Genomic DNA, 21,643 nt, shown 5'->3' on the forward strand with positions numbered 1-21,643 from the left:
CTTGGATCTTCGTTGGCCATTCATTTTTTTATGAAACAAAGCAATACAAACTCTTTCAATTTGTCTTTTAGTTTGGAATATGGAATACTTGTATAAAGTGCAGAAAAGTCAAAAGATTTCAATACTATTGCAAGATGAAAGAGAGTTAGATTGTATGTACTCTAAAAGATCTCTGGAATTTTTAAGTATCCAAATCTGATTCACGCCACCTCTAGAATAGGTAATTTCACAATCACTTTGAAGCCCGTCTTTGATTTCTGATAAAATAGATGTTAATAATTTAAAAAGAGGTTTCGTGGAGCACTTGGAAGACCCAGCAATATATCGTTGTTTTTAAGGACACTTATGTAGTTCAGGTATCCAATACAGTGATAGAAGATCCAGTTCTTCATCTTTGGTTGAAATTCCAAAAGGAACATAGAACAGACATATGATTATCCAGAATTTCCTCTTTGATAAGTGTCGTAAGGGTATATGTGGAGTTTCCAAGTGAATTACCAATACCTAATTCGTTTATCAAGCAGTTAATGTAATGAGTTTTACACACACACGTACACACAATGTTGTTTGAGGCTTTATCTGCGGGGACAACAACATATTTGTCATGGAGGTAGGATAAGTGTTTTGCAACCTTTGTGTTTTTAAAGATTGACGTAGCATTGGCATTGATAGACCCATTCAGTTTCTTAATTCTGATTTGTATCAACGACCTCACTGCCTTAATCCATCGGAAAGAGTGTCTACGTAAAACATGAACACTCACTAGATAATTTGACCAAAAGCAATAAAAAAGGTTAAAATTGTAGCAATTTGAAGGCTGTAATTTGACACTAACATATTTGTTAAATAGAAAAAATAATGTAACATGATTTCTGAAAACAATTGTGACAAACTTTCACTGTAAAGGGTATTATTTCTAAATATAGAACTCCACATCAGTAAGTGGTATAAAACCACTAATTCATAGCTCCATTGCTTTCTATGTTAAATTCAGCAATTTCAAGCATTTATGGCTACTTTGTCTTAAGTTCAAATAAAGTGGCAGTTATTTCATGTCAAAACTGTACCTTATCCTGACTTGTGCTGAAAAAATCAACATACCTTTAATTGCATATTAAACCGGACTGGTTCCCTGAAGTTTGACAGTATAAGAACAGGAACGTCTGATCTTAACAACATGTCAAATGTGCCCTTCTATCATAATTTCATATACTTCTATATTATTCAAATAAAGCTTTTAACAAAAAGTCCCAAAGCTTTCATTTGATACCTCAACTAACCAAATCTACCCGCTATTGACAAAGATGCAGCTTTTTTGTTTTAAATATGTACTTCTTTCCAACCGGGCCTGAATAATTGGTTCTATTCCAAAAAAACAGGTTACTACTGTGACAGTCTTGTTAGCTCCCTGTTAATGGTTTGGTTACTAAGAAAATGACAAAAGAAGTTGTAAGGTCAGAGGTTAAGGCTGCCTGTGTTAAGATTTGTATGCCAGTTCAGATATTTGATGTTAATTCACCTTAATGTAATCACATAACTTGGTTTTTATATTGACCAATTTTATTGAGCAAGAAACGCATTTCAACAATTAATGCATCTTTCGTAATGTTTGAGGCCATAACATTTGAATAGGCAAAACCTTTATACAAATGTTTAAAAAACTGATTAAACCAAGTATAGTACAGTGCTCAGAATCTTGCAAAAAAAAAAAGGCCACTCTTATCCGTTTTATATGCTTCATATTTTAACATAAACGGGTTACACGAACATTCTATTTTCTTCTCCTCAAGTAATATATTTTTTTATTTTTCTTGTTTTTTTCGCAAATATAAAGTATGTCTTATACATTCAGCAGAATTTTTTTGGTGGGGTTCGTGTTGCTTGGTCTTTATATTTCTATGTTGCGACTTATGTACTATTATTTATCTGTTTGTCTTTTTCTGTTTTATCCATGGCGTTGTCAGTTAATATTTGATCTATGAGTTTGACTGTCCCTTTGCTATCTTTCGCCCCTTCTTTACACATATGGGTAAAAATTGAATAAATCTTGCGGTTGGAACAATGTTAATTTCAATGTCACTAATGATGTGCAACATTGGCAGCATTATTTATTTAACAGCAAATCAATTCTATTTTTGAAAACAACATCAACATGATAAAATCAAACTATATAACAAGACCCCCCCCCCAAAAAAAACCAACCCCAACATAATAAATCACTGAAGGTGTCAGACTATCAGTTTGAAATCCTATCTATTCAACCAATTTTCTTTTCCAGCATTCTAAATATTTTAATTTAAGTTTTACTTCATTAAAACCAGAAACATCATGAATTGCCCATGTATCACCTTCCTACATACTGATTTTAAACCAATGTCTCAAGTCTTGTGAAAAACTAACGTATATAAACCCTAAAATTCATAATAAAGTATACTATGGAGCAGATTATTTATTTTTTCATTTTGTCTCTATAATACATTAAAAAGTAAACATAAAAATAAACTACTATGTATATTTGTATTTTGGAATGAAAGTGCATATCTGACCAGCTCTATTTTCGATTTTGTTAGTTGACCGATTCAGGCCTTTTGTTTATAAATATTTTCAAACGTGTCGAACGTCACTGTTACAAATTATCTTTCGAATTAACGTTCCACTAGAAACACGAAGTCCTGTCAATAAATAATTAATATATATTTAATTCTATGCTTGCATCAATCGAATCTGTAAAGAGTGAAAATGCAATAAACATAGTACAGATGTAGTTGAGTCTGCTTTACACCTTGATGGTTATAACTGGCTTATATATCTAAGGAATTTCTTAAAAGACGGTATGTATGTTGATATATTTAAATATAACATAGAGAAAATTAATGCATACTAACATTATCTTTCTACATCTTTATGTTATTACTTTGTAAACTGTCGAACATTTTTTGGGAAGAATAATACTTTTAAATATTTAATGGATACTTGTTAAACCGAATGTATAATATATCATTATATCGTTAGTTTTCTCGTTTGAATTGTTTTACATTGTCATTTCGGGATCTTTTATAGCTGACTATGCGGTATGGGTTTTATTCATTGTTGAAGGCCGTACGGTACCCTATATCTGTTAATTTCTATGTCATGTTGGTCTCTAGTGTAGAAATGACTCATGTGAAATCATACCACATCTTCTTTTATATATATATATATATACTCAGGAACACAGCTTTCACCAACAATACGGTAGTTAAAGTATGTAGAATGCAGATAATCACGATACTCAGTTTATTTCAACTATCTTTTTTGAATATGATGTTTGAATTTATATATAAGACTAATTTCTTCAAAACATATATGAGAAAAGATGTCTTTTTTCGAAATTCAGAATGAAGATACTTTACTATTTACATACTTGTACATTAATAATCATTGGTGATATATGATTCTTGTTTAAAACGTTACTCATCCTAATTGTTATCATAAAGTTTTTGATCATTTATCATATGCTTTGTTCAAAATGATCATGGATGCCCTATTTATTTATTTATTCTTTTTAAATTTATGCAAATTTTCACTAGAAAAAAAACCACATTTTCTTTCACGTGTAATTACGTGAAAAGTAAAGTTACAAACATACCGAATTCCGATAAAAAAAACATTTTATCAAATGGAAAAAAAACAAAGTTCAAACACATCAAACAAATGGAAAACAACTGTCATTTTGCTGACTTGGTAAGATATCGCCATCTCGGTATGTCTTGGTGTGTCATGGATGTTTGAAAGAAATATCGATATCAATTTGATATCGTGTCGAGATTGACGATATCGACGATAACAACATATGGATACATATTAAACATGATTATACTACAGAAATTCACTTAAGTAGATTGGGAACTAACTCTTTATATTGTAGAAAAGACAAATGTTATACTACAGACAGTCACTTTAGTAGATTGGGAACTACCTCTTTATATTGTAGAAAAGACAAATGTTATACTACAGACATTCACTTAAGTAGATTTGGAACTACCTCTTTATATTGTAGAAAAGACAAATGTCATACTGATACTTCAAGATCAAAAAGTCTTAGACTAAAATATCGTTCGAATTGTTAAGTATCTTCATCTGATTCACACATCTTCTTGAAAAGGAAGTATCCCTATAACTTTGTTGTTTTTATAGTGATTAAGATGATAACTCAATGTTGACTGCTGTTTAGTATCTTCATCTGATTCACATGTCTTCTAGAAAAAGAAGTATCCCTATAACTTTGTTGTTTTATAGTGATTAAGATGATAACACAATGTTGACTGCTGTTTAGTATCTTCATCTGATTCACATGTTTTCTAGAAAAGGAAGTATCCCTATAACTTTGTTGTTTTATAATTATTAAGATGATAACACAATGTTGACTGCTGTTCAGTATCTTCATCTCATTCACATGTCTTCTAGAAAAAGGAAGTATCCCTATAACTTTGTTGTTTTTATAGGGATTAAGATGATAACACAATGTTGACTGCTGTTTAGTATCTTCATCTCATTCACATGTCTTCTAGAAAAAGGAAGTATCCCTATAACTTTGTTGTTTTTATAGTGATTAAGATGATAACACAATTTTGAGTGCTGTTTAGTATCTTCATCTGATTCACATGTTTTCTAGAAAAAGGAAGTATCCCTATAACTTTGTTGTTTTTATAATGATTAAGATGATAACACAATGTTCACTGCTGATTATTATCTTCATCTGATTCACATGTTTTCTAGAAAAAGGAAGTATCCCTATAACTTTGTTGTTTTATAGGGATTAAGATGATAACACAATGTTGACTGCTGTTTAGTATCTTCATCTCATTCACATGTCTTCTAGAAAAGGAAGTATCCCTATAACTTTGTTGTTTTTATAGTGATTAAGATGATAACACAATGTTGACTGCTGTTTAATATCTTCATCTGATTCACATGTCTTCTAGAAAAGGAAGTATCCCTATAACTTTGTTGTTTTTATTATGATTAAGATGATAACACAATGTTGACTGCTGTTTAGTATCTTCATCTGATTCACATGTCTTCTAGAAAAGGAAGTATCCCTATAACTTTGTTGTTTTTATAGTGATTAAGATAATAACACAATGTTGATTGCTGTTTAGTATCTTCATCTGATTCACACGTCTTCTAGAAAAGGAAGTATCCCTATAACTTTGTTGTTTTTATTATGATTAAGATGATAACACAATGTTGACTGCTGATTAGTATCTTCATCTGATTCACATTTTTTCTAGAAAAAGGAAGTATCCCTATAACTTTGTTGTTTTATAATTATTAAGATGATAACACAATGTTGACTTTTGATTTTGCCATTTGATTTGGGACTTTCCTTTTTGGATTTTCGTCGGAGTTCAGTATGTTTGTGTTTTTACTTTTTGATGCCCGACTTTAATTGTTGATACAACTTATGTTAATCCGTAGAGTACACGGATGACCACACAACTTTTATTGTATGAAAACGATTATGTAATTTATGTATCCCATAGAGTAAATAAAGGTCTAGTTCATCGTTGATTAATCTTACAAAGGAAAAATGAACAAACGTCTGATTTTTAATCTTTGGCTTGCGTTGTGGGAGTTATATGCCGAGGATCCAACTGAATTGTCAATACATAATTTTTAATAATCAGTTTATTTTATGTGATTTACACACAAAAATAATGTTGTTCGGGGCTTTATTTAAAGGCATAACTACATAATTGTCATAAAGGTCATACAAGTGATTGTTTGTATTCATATACACATTAGGTTTTTCATTTTGATTTATATCAACAGCATAATCATTTCCGAAAAAATACCCACGTCTTTCTTCCCGCGTTTAGCCCATTGCCTGGTATCATCCTCGACTTAGTATCAGGTGCTTTATAAGAGCAACACATTCAAAAAGTAAAATCACAAAAATACTGAACTTAGAGGAAGATCAATTGGGAAAGTCCATAATCACATGGCAAAATCAAATAACAAAACGCATCAAAAACGAATGGACAAAAACTGTCATATTCCTGACTTGGTACAGGCATTTTCAAATGTAGAAAATGGTGGATTAAACCTGGTTCTATAGCGCTAACCCTCTCACTTTAATGACAGTGAGACATTTACATATTTGATCCCCCGAAATAATTTCAGGTTTAACCTACCAATTTTTTCTTAAAATGTTCTGTGCCAAATCAGAAAAATGGCTACTGTTATTTTATAGTTCGTTTCCCTTTGCATTAAATCTTAGTCATTTGTCGTAGTTCTCCTCTTATATTTGATGTGTTTCCCTCAGTTTAAGTTTGTAACCCGGATTATTTTTCTCAATCGAATTATGAATTGCGAACAGGGATATACTACTGTTGCTCTTTTTATGTATTGATTGCAACGCAAGGAATGCGTCTATTTTTAAGGATATTGTATACATCGCTTTAGCTACTTGCAGAACATTTTCGATATAGATAATACGCAAATGACGCAATTAATCTTTAATTTTAATTTCAACTACCTATGGACAATACCATTCTAATGAATTTTGCATAGTTAGTACAATGAATCAAGTAGATCAATTCCCTACATTTTTTGCATCCTTTTTTTTAATTGCAATAATTGGTTTATACAATCTTTAATAGTGAATAACTTTATTTTTCAGCATTTACAAGAATGCGACATTATTTAGATATTGCACATGTATAATAAAACGATTGAATTCCAAATTATACCATCCCCGAACATCTCATAATTCTTAAATATTAATTATTATGGACTTTCAATGAAGAGCCTTATGTTGTATTTAAATATTAATTATTATGGACTTTTAATGAAGAGCCTTATGTTGTATTTAAATATTAATTATAATGGATCTTCAATGAAGAGCCTTATGTTGTATTTAAGTATTTCAATGAAGAGCCTTATGTTGTATTTAAGTATTTCAATAAAGAGCCGTATGTTGTATTTAAGTATTTCACTTTCCTATTTGTTTATAGATATTAGATTGAACATCGACATGAAAATGCAAGTAAAGACTTATTATTTCTTTCTACTGATGACTGTCGCAGAAACAATTGTCAATGGACAATACTATTCAAAATGTGTACAACCGGAAGAGATGTCGTTCATCCGGGAACCTATTTTGACCAATAACTGTGACACAGTAGCATATGGAAGTATTATGTGCAATAAAATGCATGGGTGCGATATGTATGCAAAGACAGGGAACACGTGCATATTTTACAGAAGCAATGTTGGATGTAATGAAATCGGTGTACATAATAAGAGAATGTTTAAAAAGCGTAAGTTAAAATTATTTAAAAAAGGAGAGATTATAATGAAAAACACTTTTTGGCTCGTCGAGAGTAAAAAAGTATAGCAAACTTATCCTATAACATCCTTTAGATTTATGAACCAATCGTATTACAACCTTTATATTTATAAACCACTTATATTGCATCCTTCGGAAAATTAATTTTCTTGCCAATGAGAATGTTTAAAAAGCGTAAGTTAAAATTACTTAAAAAAGGAGAGATTATAATGAAAAACACTTTTTGGTTCGTCGAGAGTAACAAAGTATAGCAAACTTATCCTATAACATCCTTTAGATTTATGAACCAATCGTATTACAACCTTTATATTTATAAACCACTTATGTTGCATCCTTCGGATCTATAAAGCAATCATATTATAACCTTTAGATTTTCATAAGAAGTCTTTGCAGTATGGAATATTTTCTTTCTAATGTAATTGTATATTTTTTTTGTCCATGTCTACTTTGTTTATCATCTAAATTACGTGTTATAGTGTTATTTATTTTTTAGCCTTTATAGTTTATATGAAAAATAGAAAATATGATATGATTGCCAATGAGACAATCCCCATAAAAGACCAATGTGTTCACACGTTTTTGTCAATATCACGGAATTATAAGCGACTCTCATACGAGTGATAGATTTATCTAGCTATAAATCCAGGTTTAACAATATTTTCAACATAACGAAAAACCTGTACAAAGTCAGCAATATGCCAGTTGTTTTGCATTCGTTTGATGTCTTTGAGCTTTGTATTTTGCCCTTTTTCTAAAAGTATTTCCTTTTTGAATTTTCATTGGAGTTCGGTATTTGTTGTTTTACTTTATACTATATATCATAGCTATGTCAATATTTATCTGTAACATTATATGTTTACTAATCCTCGGATATCCGGAATCAAGATCGGTTGTATGATTCTTTTAGAATTATTTTTTTTTTCATTTAAATGTATCGTCATTTTTAAATCCTTCTTGAATAAGAAGATTTTACCGCCTTCCTTTAGATTTCCAAGCCATTGTAAATAAAGAAATTATAATGTCTTTAATCTGACCGTTATCACAATAAGATAAGATAAGATAAGATAATTTTATTAACCAATCATGGTGCCCAAAATTTGAGCTATACAATCAAATGAATTACAAAATAAAGCACAGAAAATGATTTGAATGATTAAAGTACATTTAAACAACAAAACCACATGAATACACATTTACACTAATTAACCTGATATAAATCAAGTTATTGACAAAACATAGTTATGGGTGCCACTGTGACCTGGAGAAATTACATAAATCTTTATAGTTCTAGGTCTATGGGAGACAACTCCTGATCAATTTTATTTCCTATATATGTATATATCTATAAATATTTTTTTCTTCTATTTTTTTTTCTTTTTCAAACAACAATATTTTCTATAATTTTCTTTCGTTCTTCAAAAAGGGAGTGCAATAAATTAGATAAGTTTGAAGTAACAAACAAATCTTCAGATGAAAGAATCCAAACAAATTTCATTTCATCAGATAATCTTGAAATTTTTTTGAATTTTGAATTTAAATTAGATAGATGTTGAGATCGAGTACCTTTTAGAACAGGACATTTTAAAAGAAAATGTAGTTCGTCTTCAACTGCGTTCTTACATAGCTTACACTTTCTGTCTTCAGCTTTAATTCCAATATACCTCCCTCTTTCGATTTCAAGATCATGACAGCTAGTTCTAAATCTTGTAATTATTTGCCTGTCTTTTTTTGAATTCATTTTTAAATATGGTTCAAACATAAAAATATTTTTAAATTTTCTGTAAGTTCTTAATTTATAACCAGATTGTAAATTAGTACACTTCCCAGAATTGCTTTCTAAACTAGCTAACCAGCTTTCTTTAAATTTAATAGTTAAAGATGTTTTTACTTTTTTTAGAATATGGTTTTGTTTAAAGTTTGACTGGTTAACAAATAGATATTCTAAGTCTAGAAATTTAAAGATATGTTTAATGCTTCCTATCCAAGATTCCTGGTTATGTTTGTCCATAGAATGAGATAGATTTATGGCTTCCCTTAGAATAATATTTGAAGGTTCAATATCTTTCATAAGATGGATCCAATATTTTACCATATTCATTATTACATAATACAGTGTAGGGAGTGAACCTAATTCTCCTCTACATGCCATATTTGATGTTTTTATATTAACTCCAAGTGAAAATTTACAAAGCTTAGTATGAATTTTCTCTAGTACAAGATAATCAGTTTCTTTTGATATAAAGTTATCCAAATGTATTTGTTTCTTATGTGGTATATAACCCCAAATTTCAGATCCATACAACAAGATTGGTCGGATTGTATGGTTATAGATGTGTAATAAAGTACTAGGTTTTGGGCTTTCCACTGAAAAGGTCTTCCTTAATTTGAAATATGCTTTCATTCCTTTGTTATAAAGTTCTTTCTTTGCTATTTGGAAACTCCCAGACGATGAAAAATTTATACCTAAGTATGTGTAGTTCTGTACACATTCTAAAGTCTGGTTTCCTAATGATATTTTAATATTTTTAAGTCTTCCTGATTTGTTAAATACAAGAACCTTGGTCTTTTTTGTGTTAACTGTCATTTTATAAACAACTGTAAATTTATTTAATTTGTTAACACAATTTTGAAGTCCTTGCTCTGATGATGATAAAAGAACTACATCATCAGCATACATTAAAATATTTAAGGGATGTGTATTTAATGGGATTGGGTCACATGTTTGGTCAAAATAGGTTGGCAAATCATTTAAATATATATTAAAGAGACAGGGACTGAGATTATCCCCTTGTCTTACTCCTATATTTGATTTAAAAAGGTTTGTCCTGTGTTGGTCTATTTTTACACAAGTTTCTGTGTTTTCATACATACATTTTATAATGTCATAAAATTTTGTTCCAACACCTATACATTTAAGTTTATAAAAAAGGTGGAGATGTGAAACTGAATCAAATGCACGCTTAAAATCTACAAAGCATGCATACAGAGGCTTCGAATTATTTTTCACAAATTTTTGAATGATGGTATTTAACACATACATATGGTCTGTTGTGCGACATCCTTTAGTAAAACCAATTTGCTCACTTCTAATTATATTTCTAGTTTTTAAAAATTTTGTCAACCTGTTATTTAGAATTGAATTAAATAACTTGCCTATGTTATCTGCAATAGTAATGCCCCTGTAGTTTGATGGATCATGATTAGATCCAGACTTGTGAAGGGGATGATAAAGCCTTGGCCCCATAATTTTGGGTAAATACTACTTGAAAATACTAAGTTAAAGAGTTTTTGTATTAGAGGGATACAAACGGTTTGGCTATATTTTATCATTTCATTCGAGATCATGCTGAATCCACTCGATTTAGAATTCTTAAGACTTTTTATTGCTTTTTCTATTTCCTCAGGTGTAATTAAGTAGTCAAGTTCATTAAAAACATTTTCATTATGGAATGATTCAAGTTTCTTCTTAATCAAATCATCACTATATTGTTCATTCTTATTTAATTTTTGAAAGTATTCTTGCCATTCAGATGGGTCGATAGTATTCTCAGATTTGTTTTGACTATTATTTGAGATATTTTTAATTTTATCTAGTAGTTGCCAATAGGCTTTGGGATTTTGATCATATAAATTATCGAGTTTATTCATGATGTCTTGTTTGAATTTTCTTATTTTTGCTCTTCTTTGTTTTCGATACGATTTCAGGCATTTAAAAAAGGACCCTCGTACATAAGGATCTGTGTTGTGATTTTGCTTTAATTTGTATTTTCGATATAAGTTTTGTTTTAAATTTATTATATCTTGATCTTGCCATTCTCTATTCTTTTTAATTTTCTTCTTCTTGCTTTTTTTTGGTTTTCTAATAATTTTCTTTAGTGATAAATCTGCGGCTTTTAGAAAAATCTTATCTAAATCTTCTGCGGCATTATTAATTGAATCTTGGTCATAAATTTGATCTTTATACTGTCTAATAAAATTTTTGATTTCATTTGAATTTATGGCATCTTGAAATGCTGAGACTGAGTTATCATCCCATATATATTTATCTGGCATTAAAGCTAGATTTAAGTTTCTTTCATAAATTTTTGTGTTGCATTTTAAGTTACCAGTGATTAATGTGTAACGAAATAATCCTGTTTTCAATGGTTCGTTTATCAAATCGGGAATGACTGCTTATACATTGTTATATAAGTACAGAAGCACGAAGACGAATTATCACAGCTTACACTCAGTTTTTTGTCCAACAGCTGAGACACCAAGAATTTGCTGTTTAAAAAATGAACTACTTTCTACTACTTTAATGTATGCTTACATCCATATATAATTGAAAACAACAACTTTGTAATTTTATTTCCAAAACATAATTATCTTGTTTATTTACGGCTGCAAATTAAACCTCAAGGGTACAGACAATATATTGCAATAACAGCGTATATAATACCTAGAACTAATCCCGCTCAGATGGTCCATATATCGAATAACGGGATCCTTTAAATAATAATAACGTCATGAATATAAATAAAGAAATTAAACAACTTTTTAGCGAAAGGAATTAAAAATCATCATGAGATTTTAAAATATAAAGAAAAATTAATTTTCTTGCCAAGTAGTTTAGAAAAGAAACATCTTAATTGATGTGTTTTGAAATGAACGGTTACATCAGTAAAATCCGAAGAATCATACCATTCGATGTTACACTCGCATCCATCTTTCATTTATATGCTTATATTATGGTGACATCAGCTTTAATAGAATATGATTCAATTATCATGCTTAACCAAGGCAATTAAAAAATAATTTATGTTCCGTAAGTACGTATCATGATTTCCGTAAAACTAACGGGAACAACGTATTAGATTTTAAATTTTCAAATATTTTTTTTAGTATATAACAAGATCAAACTTTTCACTCGTTCACTCAACATGTATTGGAAGTGAAGGTATCTACATGTTTACTCATGTGACAGCTTCAATTACCTAGAACTGACCTATGGTTCCATTTCCCTATACCAAATTTTACCTCACATGAATGTGGTTATTTTAGGTTATGTTTGCTGATTAAGCTCTTTGCATGTTAAGACAGTTATCAAAGGTACCAGGATTTTAATTTAGAACGCTAGACGCGCGTTTCGTCTACATAAGACTCATCAGTGAAGCTCATATCAAAATATTTATAAAGCCAAACAAGTAAAAAAGAGCATTGAGGATCCATAATTCCCAAAAGTTTAGCCAAATACAGCTAAGATAATCTATGCCTGGGATAAGAAAATCCTAAGTTTTTCGAAAAATTCAAAGTTTTGTAAACAGAAAATTTATAAAAATGACCACATTATTGATATTCATGTCAACACTGAAGTGGTGACTATTGGGCTGGTAATACCTTCGGGGACGAAACGTCCATCAGCAGTGGCATCGAGCCAGTGGTGTAAATTGTTAATACATCTTCGATAATCAAATATTCTTTATGAAGGTGAATCAAGACAAGCAATTCTTACGCACGAAATCTTGACTTGAATTTATTGTGTCTAATTAATTTGAAGTAATCATAATATTATATGGTTCATTTGATACATTGAGTTGAAACGACTCTTTATGAAAATAAAGAACCGTGTATCTCAAATCCATAATAAACTTAATTCAGAGGGAATCTAAACATGTTTTGAATAAAGTGAAATATTGTATTCATGCAGCCGCATCACTTTGATGAATATGTCATTGGAAGTCCGATAGTTTGAAGCCTGGGATTTATATGTTCTTCAATACGTGGGCTCTTATAAAAGGGGATCTCAAACGAACAGCTTAATCCAACTGAGGTAAACTTTGCCTGATGGAGTTCGAACGTTATATTCTTCGTAATTCATTATCATTTGGATAAATTATTTCCAAACGGTATATGATACCTAATGTCAATATCGATGCATGGTAAACTGAGCAGATTATACCCTCGGCAACAGCGTTTCGCCATCAACAGTATATTTCCAGTTTTAAATGAAACTTACATTTAATAAATCTACTAGACAGACTTTTGTTCTATTTACTTCCACCTGGAATCATCAAACCAATAATTTGAAGCCAACACTATATACATATCTGAATACTGAGGGATCTATATGAACCACAGCGGGCCATTTTATGAGTAAACCATAATACTGTAATACTAACAGCAACAAGGTACACACTTGAATATATATTGGCCCATTATTCAAAAAAATTCCGAGAAAAATTGGCCATAATTTAATTCATAGATACCGTAGCATTTACTGTAAATTGATATACATTGACAATTTCAAATCATATTTTAGTTCAATGTAAAGCTGGTTGGTCACCAAAAAATGAAATATGCTATCTACAAACCACACAAAAGAAATACTGTCAAGATGCAAAGGTAAAACTATTGTTTGTTTGATTGTCTTTTTTTCTTTGAGCCATGGCGTTGTCAGTTTATTTTCGCCTTATGAGTTTGATTCCTTCTCTTTTATCTTTTGCCTCCCAAATATGATTAAGGTTGAGTGCGTTTCGAATGTGATATATTGAAAATAATAGAAAAGGCTCACCATCGTAAGAGTGACGACAGCCCCTTTGAAGGTTTTTAAGTTAACAGTGTTTATAAGGATACTGGCAAATCTCAAATGAATCAATATATTGATCACAGAAAAAAAGTTAAAGCAACACGCCGTCAAATAAACGAAATGAACAAAAATTATAATATGATCGAGCATTTTTTGTAATTTTTTGTGGTTTGCTATGTTACTTTATAGAATTTCATTTGAGGTTTATCAAGGGAATATTTTGTTATTCTTTGGGATCATTTATGTTTGTGCTCCATCTCATAACGACCAGTACAAATGATTTTTGTCTTATACCTTTTATTCGTATGTTACGTATTTTATCGAAGACTATGTATTTACATCTTCATTAAATAAAGGCAACAGAAGGGTAACTCTATTCGAAAGAGAAATTAAATCCGGGTTACAAACTAAAACCGAGGGAACAAATCAAATATTAAAGGAAACAACGAAACAACAGAAACACTAGAGTGCAACAAAAAATCGACAATGTAAGACACATAGAAACGAACTATAAGATAACAACTGCCATTTTCATGTCTTGCTACAGGACAATTTTAGAACAAAATTGTGGGTTAGACAAGCCTCGCGCTGTTATGGCAATATTAAATATAACAACAAAAGGACAACATAACACGACAGGACTACAGAACAAATACATTTTCACAATCTATTGATTATTTTCTTACAAGATTATTTTCTCACTTAGAATACATGCCTGTCCATTGGAGGAAACCCAGCTGAGTTTTACAGCAACGAAGAAATGACTAATGCTCTTACAGTAATCACAAGTAAATGTATTGATAACCTCAGTCAAGAGGATTGATATTGATTTGTTTAGCGTTATCATAGACATGTTCATTTTCCTGTAAATTCATTGTTTATAAAATTGAGCAGAAGGTCACTAACAGGTCTTCAATGTAGCGAGAAATTCCCGCACCCGGAGGCGTCCTTCAGCTGGTCCCTAAACAAATATATACTAGTTCAGTGATAATGAATGCCATACTAAACTCCAAATTGTACACAAGAAACTAAAATTAAAAATAATACAAGACTAACAAAGGTCAGAGGCTCCTGATATGTGACGGGCGCAAAAATGCGGCGGGGTTAAACATGTTTATGAGATATCAACCCTCCCGCTATACCTCTAGCCAATGTAGAAAAGTAAACGCATAATAATACGAACATTAAAATTCAGTTCAAGAGAAGTTCGAGTCTGATGTCAGAAGATGTAACCAAAGAAAATAAACAAAATGACAATAATACATAAATAACAACAGACTACAAGCAGTTAACTGACATGCCAGCCCCAGACTTCAATTAAACTGATTGAAAGATTATGATTTCATCATATGCATATCAGGCACAATCCGTCCCGTTAGAGGTTTAGTAGTATACCATCATAACATATATGAGAAGAACATAAAATGTTTAAATATTCGAAACACTTAATATTTTTACCCCAGGTATGGATTGCAAAAGTCACATTTCGCACAACGTTTTGAATTTTTCGTTTTTAATGCTCTTCATCTTTATATTTCATCTGGCCTTTTTTTTTTATTAGAGAGCAACTGATTAGTCTTATGTAGACAAAAACCACGACTGGCATACAAAATAAGCTCCGCATTATTAATAAGTTTATGCAAATCTTTTAGTTGTATTATACAAATACATACAGACTCAGCACTTAATAAATAGTGATATCAAATTCTTCAAAGGAATATTGGCAGAATTATGTATATTTTGGAGGTTTTACTATAAAAATATGCTCGATGACAGTTTGATTTCAAAAGAGTTTTATAATATTGAGCAAATGTCTGCACAAAATATCAAGCACTATTTAGCCTCATGTTTAACAAAAGTCTTTCAGGAAATCTCTTTTCTTTATGTGATTCTTTAAAAAAATATTTTTCTTCATGTGATTCTTTAAACATGAATTTATTTTCGTGTGATTATTTAATAATGTATTTTTCTTCATGTGATTCTTTAAACATGTATTTTTTTCGTGTGATTATTTAATAATGTATTTTTCTTCATGTGATTCTTTAAACATGTATTTTTCTTCATGTGATAACAATGTATTTACAGGTAATGTGTATGTAAGTGGTAGTCTACAAGGTGGTGTTTTCATTTGGAATGTTTCTGGACAACAGATTGAAAGCAGCCTTTGGATTCCGAATGAACCAGCGGGTGGTACATGTGTTCAGATATGGAGGGATAAAAAGGGTCTTGATGCTTTGGAAGACACTCACTTCGTTACCGTTTTATGTGAGCAGGTAATTTATCTGTCTAATTTTAAACAACAAATCATGCAGATAACACATAAAATAGATCAATATTGGATGGCGTGTATGTTTACCTTTTACAAAACTTTGAAATTATCGGATCCTCAATGCTCTTTAACTTTGTACTTGTTTGGCTATATAAATATTTTGATATGAGCGGCACTGATGAGTCTTATGTAGACGAAACGCACGTCTGGCGTACTAAATTATAATCCTGGTACCTTTGATAACTATTTACATCACTGGGTCGACGCCACTGCTGGTGGACGTTCCGTCCCCGAGGGTACCACCAGCCCAGTAGTCAATACTTCAGTGTTGACATGAATATCAATAATGTGGTCATTTTTATAAATTTCCTGTTTACAAAACTTTGATTTATCGAAAAACTAAGGATTTTCTTATCCCAGGCATCCTGAACCGTATTTGGCACAATTTTTTGGAATTTTGGATCCTCAATGCTCTTCAACTTTGTACTTGTTTGGCTTTATAAATATTTTGATATGAGTACATTGATGAGTCGTATGTAGACGAAACGCACGTCTGGCGTACTAAATTATAATCCCGGTACCTTTGATAACTATTTGATGATTAATTACAATGAATTAAGGCAACAGTAGTTTACCGCTGTGCATTAGTACCAATAGATTTATCTGAAACAAATCCAGGTGACAAAACACAACAAAGGGAGACACATCAACTATAAGAAGAAAACAGCGGAACAACAGAAACACTGAACTGCTACAAAAACAAACGCCATTATACATCAAAACGGGTTATTTGATAACAACTGCAATATTCCTGACTAAGTAAAATACATTTTAAGACCAATATTGATTTACCTAGTGTTATGGAAAGCCAAACCTCCCGCTGATATGGCAATGTTAAAAATACCGCTAAAATGACAACATTACGGGACAGGAATACAGTACACATAACACAAGAACATTCAGAAATACATAAATAAATGATAAAGTAGTACATTTCTTCACGTGAACAACAGAATAACAACGAACACCTGAAATCAATTTACGACAGTCCAAATTATTAACCGATAGGACAGAATTGCATAAATTGCATGTCAGATTGTCGCCACCTCGATTCGTCATAAAAATAGACGTTTATTACTGTTTAGCAGGAAATAAATTATAATACCATGTATCAAACAAATTAATTTTTCAAACAACAGAATCACGCGTAAATACTGATTCGCTTCACGTTTCCTTAAGAATAAATAACGTTTGGAAATTAATTGTCAAATCTCAAAAGACCATTTAGCATTCAACCTTTAAAAGAAAGTGTTAAGATATGTTATGTTGTGTATTATTTTATTATTTTTCCTAAAATACATACTCTTTCATCAGTGTTAGAAAACAATAAAGTATTATTTGTGCGAACAAAATAATTTTTGTACCGTTGTTACTGTACTGCACTTATTTAAAAAAGAAGTTGTTTTATGATTAACAATGAACCAACTCTCCATCAGAGAATACATGACACCGAAATAAACAACTATAAATTAGCGAAGCCCATACCGCATAGTCAGCTATAAAAAGCCCCAAAATACAAATCTAAAACAATTTAAACGAAAAAACTAAGGACCTAATCTATGTAATAAATAATTAATGAAAAAACAAATATGTTACACAGCAACAAACGACAACCACTGACTTACATGCTCGTACATGACATGCGACAGATACACACAAAATGGTGAGGGGTTAAACTTGTTTGAAGGGGCAAACTCCTACACTAACCTGGGACAGTGGTGTTGTAGTCAGACCAGTAGTCAGCACTTCTGTGAATATTAATTTCATGGTCGTTTTTATAAATTTACTGATAGCCCAGGCATAGATGAACTTAGCCGTATATATCATAAAATTTTGGAAATTTGGGTCATCATTGCTCGTCGACTATGTACAGGTTTTCTTACTGTTTTGATCTGAGCGTCACTGATATGTCTTATATAGATGACACGCGCGTCTGGCGTATTACATTGTACGACTTGTACCTTTGATAACTATGTGTAACAGTATAACATATAAACAAACTATCAAAATAAGTTGAGTGTTGTCTATAATGTGTTTGAACATCTCTCTAGTATCTTCAACCTCACTTTTGAACAACTAAATAAATCACACCAAACAAACGACCCCTGTTAGATAAAACAATCAAGTCAATTGCACTATATGTTATAATATATCTTGCATACAACTATTTGAAATCTTATTTATTTGTTAACAACTATAAAAAATCTCTGAAATAAATATTTAATAATGTACAATAAACAATGAACTTTAGATATTGATTGAATACTGATATATTATTTTTTTGAATTTCAGAGATTTTTTCGATGGGTTTGACAGAAAACGATGATACCGAAAGGAAGTGATAACAATGGTGTTTTTTTCTGCCATGAAAAAGTCATTACTAGATTTCAAAATATATCTGTTTCTCATGTTTATATAATGTATAATTAATTTTGGATGTAACTCGTCTTCTGATTGGCTGACGTTATTTGTTATGAGCCCATAGACAAAATTTAGCAATGTGACCGTGACGTAATCAACATTTTTTCATGGTTTTCTACGGTTTAAAATGAAATTTAGAATTAAATTAAAAGAAATGACTGTAATATTTTTTCTGTATATTCGAAATAACATAAAAAATGTGGTGCACACTGTTAAATAACCCGCTACGCGCGTTATTCAGTGTGCACCAAATTTTTTATGTTATTTCTTCATAGACAGAAAAAATATTACAGTCATTCCTTAAATACATAAATTTTCATAATATATTAATTTAGATATCCATGTTAACTAACACCATTAGAGTGGGATTAACTAAATCAAATCTTACTTTATTGAAACAGATTTTGGGCACCGTCATTGACAGGTAAAGGATTTGTTCGTTCGTTATTTTACTTGTTTTGGTTTGTTCGGTCATGCATTTATAAATTTATTCAAAATCTACACAATAATTAGCACATATGATTAAAAGTCATATAAAACGAGTGACTGGTGAAAAATAATGTATATCGTATAATTGTCATTGTGTTTTCTCTCTGTCTGTTACACAGGCAAAACATGCTCACATGATTTTCATATGAATCTCAAATGAAATTCACATGAATTTCTAAAATAGAGTAATTCAAATAACCTCTAAATTTTCAAATTTAATAAAAATCAAGAAAAATATTAAATTTTATTTTTGTAAATTTCACGTGAGATTCACCTCAATCGAGCTTATACATGAAACTCACGTAAAAATTTTCATGTAAATTTCACATAAATTGAGATTCACATGAATCTGATGTGAAAATTTTCACATGAATTTCACGTGAAATTTACAAAAATAAAATTTAATATTTTTCTTGATTTTTATTAAATTTGAAAATTTAGATGTTATTTGAATTACTCTATTTTAGAAATTCATTTGAATTTCACGGGTGCAGGTCGTTTCGTAAACTGATCGTTTCGTAACTAGTCGATTCGTAACTTACAAGGTTGTTTCGTACCTGAGACGTTTTGTAACCTTATATCAATATATAATAAATTACGTGATTTTCATGTGAAATTCACAGGAGTTTCACATGAGATTCACGTGAAACTCACAAAAACTGATTTCACGTGAGTTTCACGTATTAGTTCGTTTGAGGTGAAACTGATGTGAATTTCACGTGAGATTCACATGAATTTAAATTCACGTGAAATTGATGTGAATTAAATTTGCCTGTGTATGAAGTGAAAATACGGCAGCTCATTAATTGTCGTGTTTTGAAGCCGTTGTTTACCGATTGTCACCTTAAAGTAAACAATCAACAAACAAGCATGGATATTGAGCACTTGTATAACATGTACACTCAGATAATAGTTTATTTCAGTGACAGATATATGCGTATTGTGATAAACGGATTTTTACGAGGAGGGTCACGCTAAGGTCACTTCGAATACGAAAAAGTATGTCGGCAAATTGCGTCCTGGACGCAATCAATTAAAAAGAAGTATACTTCTTCTAAATGTGGAAAAAGCAAAGAATTTTCCTCAGAAAAAAGTATATGTACATAAGGTTGTTATTGAAAACTATCCATTTTGTTATAAAAAAACATTTTTTTTTAATTTGAGGTTTCATATGACTTTAACTTACAGAAGCCTATTGATGTGCATTCCTTATATCCTATGTTTTGTCGTTCGCTTCTCCTTTGATACATATCCGTTGTCATATAAGAAACAGATAATTCATAACGGTCAACCAACTCATGATGGATTCCTTAAATGTTACAAAAATAATCCCAGAATATCTGTTCTTATTGGAATAAAATATTCTATATACTTTAATCCTTTAAGAACAAATTTAATTACATTGTTTCTAACAGTTGAAAAAATGAATATAGACAGTTCTGAAATTATATTTTTTAGGACATTAAATATATAATCGTACTAAAAAGACTACTTAGTTTATATGAATGTTTTCTAGTTCACGAGTTCTAAACACAACAAAACAGTAAAAAAAGAATATGATATTTATTTGTTTGTGATAAGATATCTTAACAGGTACAGAAACAAATCCAAGAGACCTGTTAAATAATCACATAAAGATGTAAGACATTTTGTATGACGATATCCCTGATTTGATAATTAAACTAAAGATGATAACATTGACTGAAATATTAAAGTCACTATAAAAATGGATATAAAATGGGAAGAATTTTCCAAGTTGGAAGGGTCAGTTGTAACAATACCGTCTAAAAATATAACGTAAATGTGCATTATTTTTTTATGTGTTTACCATGTTCAAACTTAAATTTTGAAATAAAATAAAAAAGACATTGAAGTAATGTTACATAAGAGTTAACTTATTTCAAATAAAGTCCCTGTGGTAAATGTCCACAGTATCATAACAGAACTCTTGACATTAATTCAATGTAAACTCTGAAAATGATTTATATGATAAATATTTATTGTTAACGAAGTTTATCTATGAAACGTTTAATTTATTATATCATAACCATCACAAAGCTAGCAATAGAAGTAAAACAACAATTCTAAAGATAACGACAATTACAAAATCAAACACTTTCAATCAATTTAACAAGCATAATAAAAGATGCAATATTCCTGACTTTGTTCATGCATTTTCCGAAGAATATGATGGGTTACACCTGGTTTTATGACTAGCATTTTGATTAAGAACAAAAAAGAAACCTCCGTCTTAGCACATTGGCTAATACAGTACATTCACTACCGGTTTCAATTGCAATATGCCTCTACTAACGTAGGACGTATCAATATGCATAAGACACATTTTTATCATACTTTGTAGCTTAAGATAACATATTAAAGAGTCAAAATCATGTTCTTATTTACATAACAATTTAAAACGGAAATATTTGTCATTTTTTCTGAGTAGGGACTAATAATTAAGAAGCAGTTTCACTGTTTATTTTCCGTCGATACGGGTTTT

The sequence above is a fragment of the Mytilus edulis genome, chromosome 13 (genome assembly GCF_963676685.1).
Source record: "Mytilus edulis chromosome 13, xbMytEdul2.2, whole genome shotgun sequence".
In the NCBI taxonomy this organism is placed as follows: domain Eukaryota; kingdom Metazoa; phylum Mollusca; class Bivalvia; order Mytilida; family Mytilidae; genus Mytilus; species Mytilus edulis.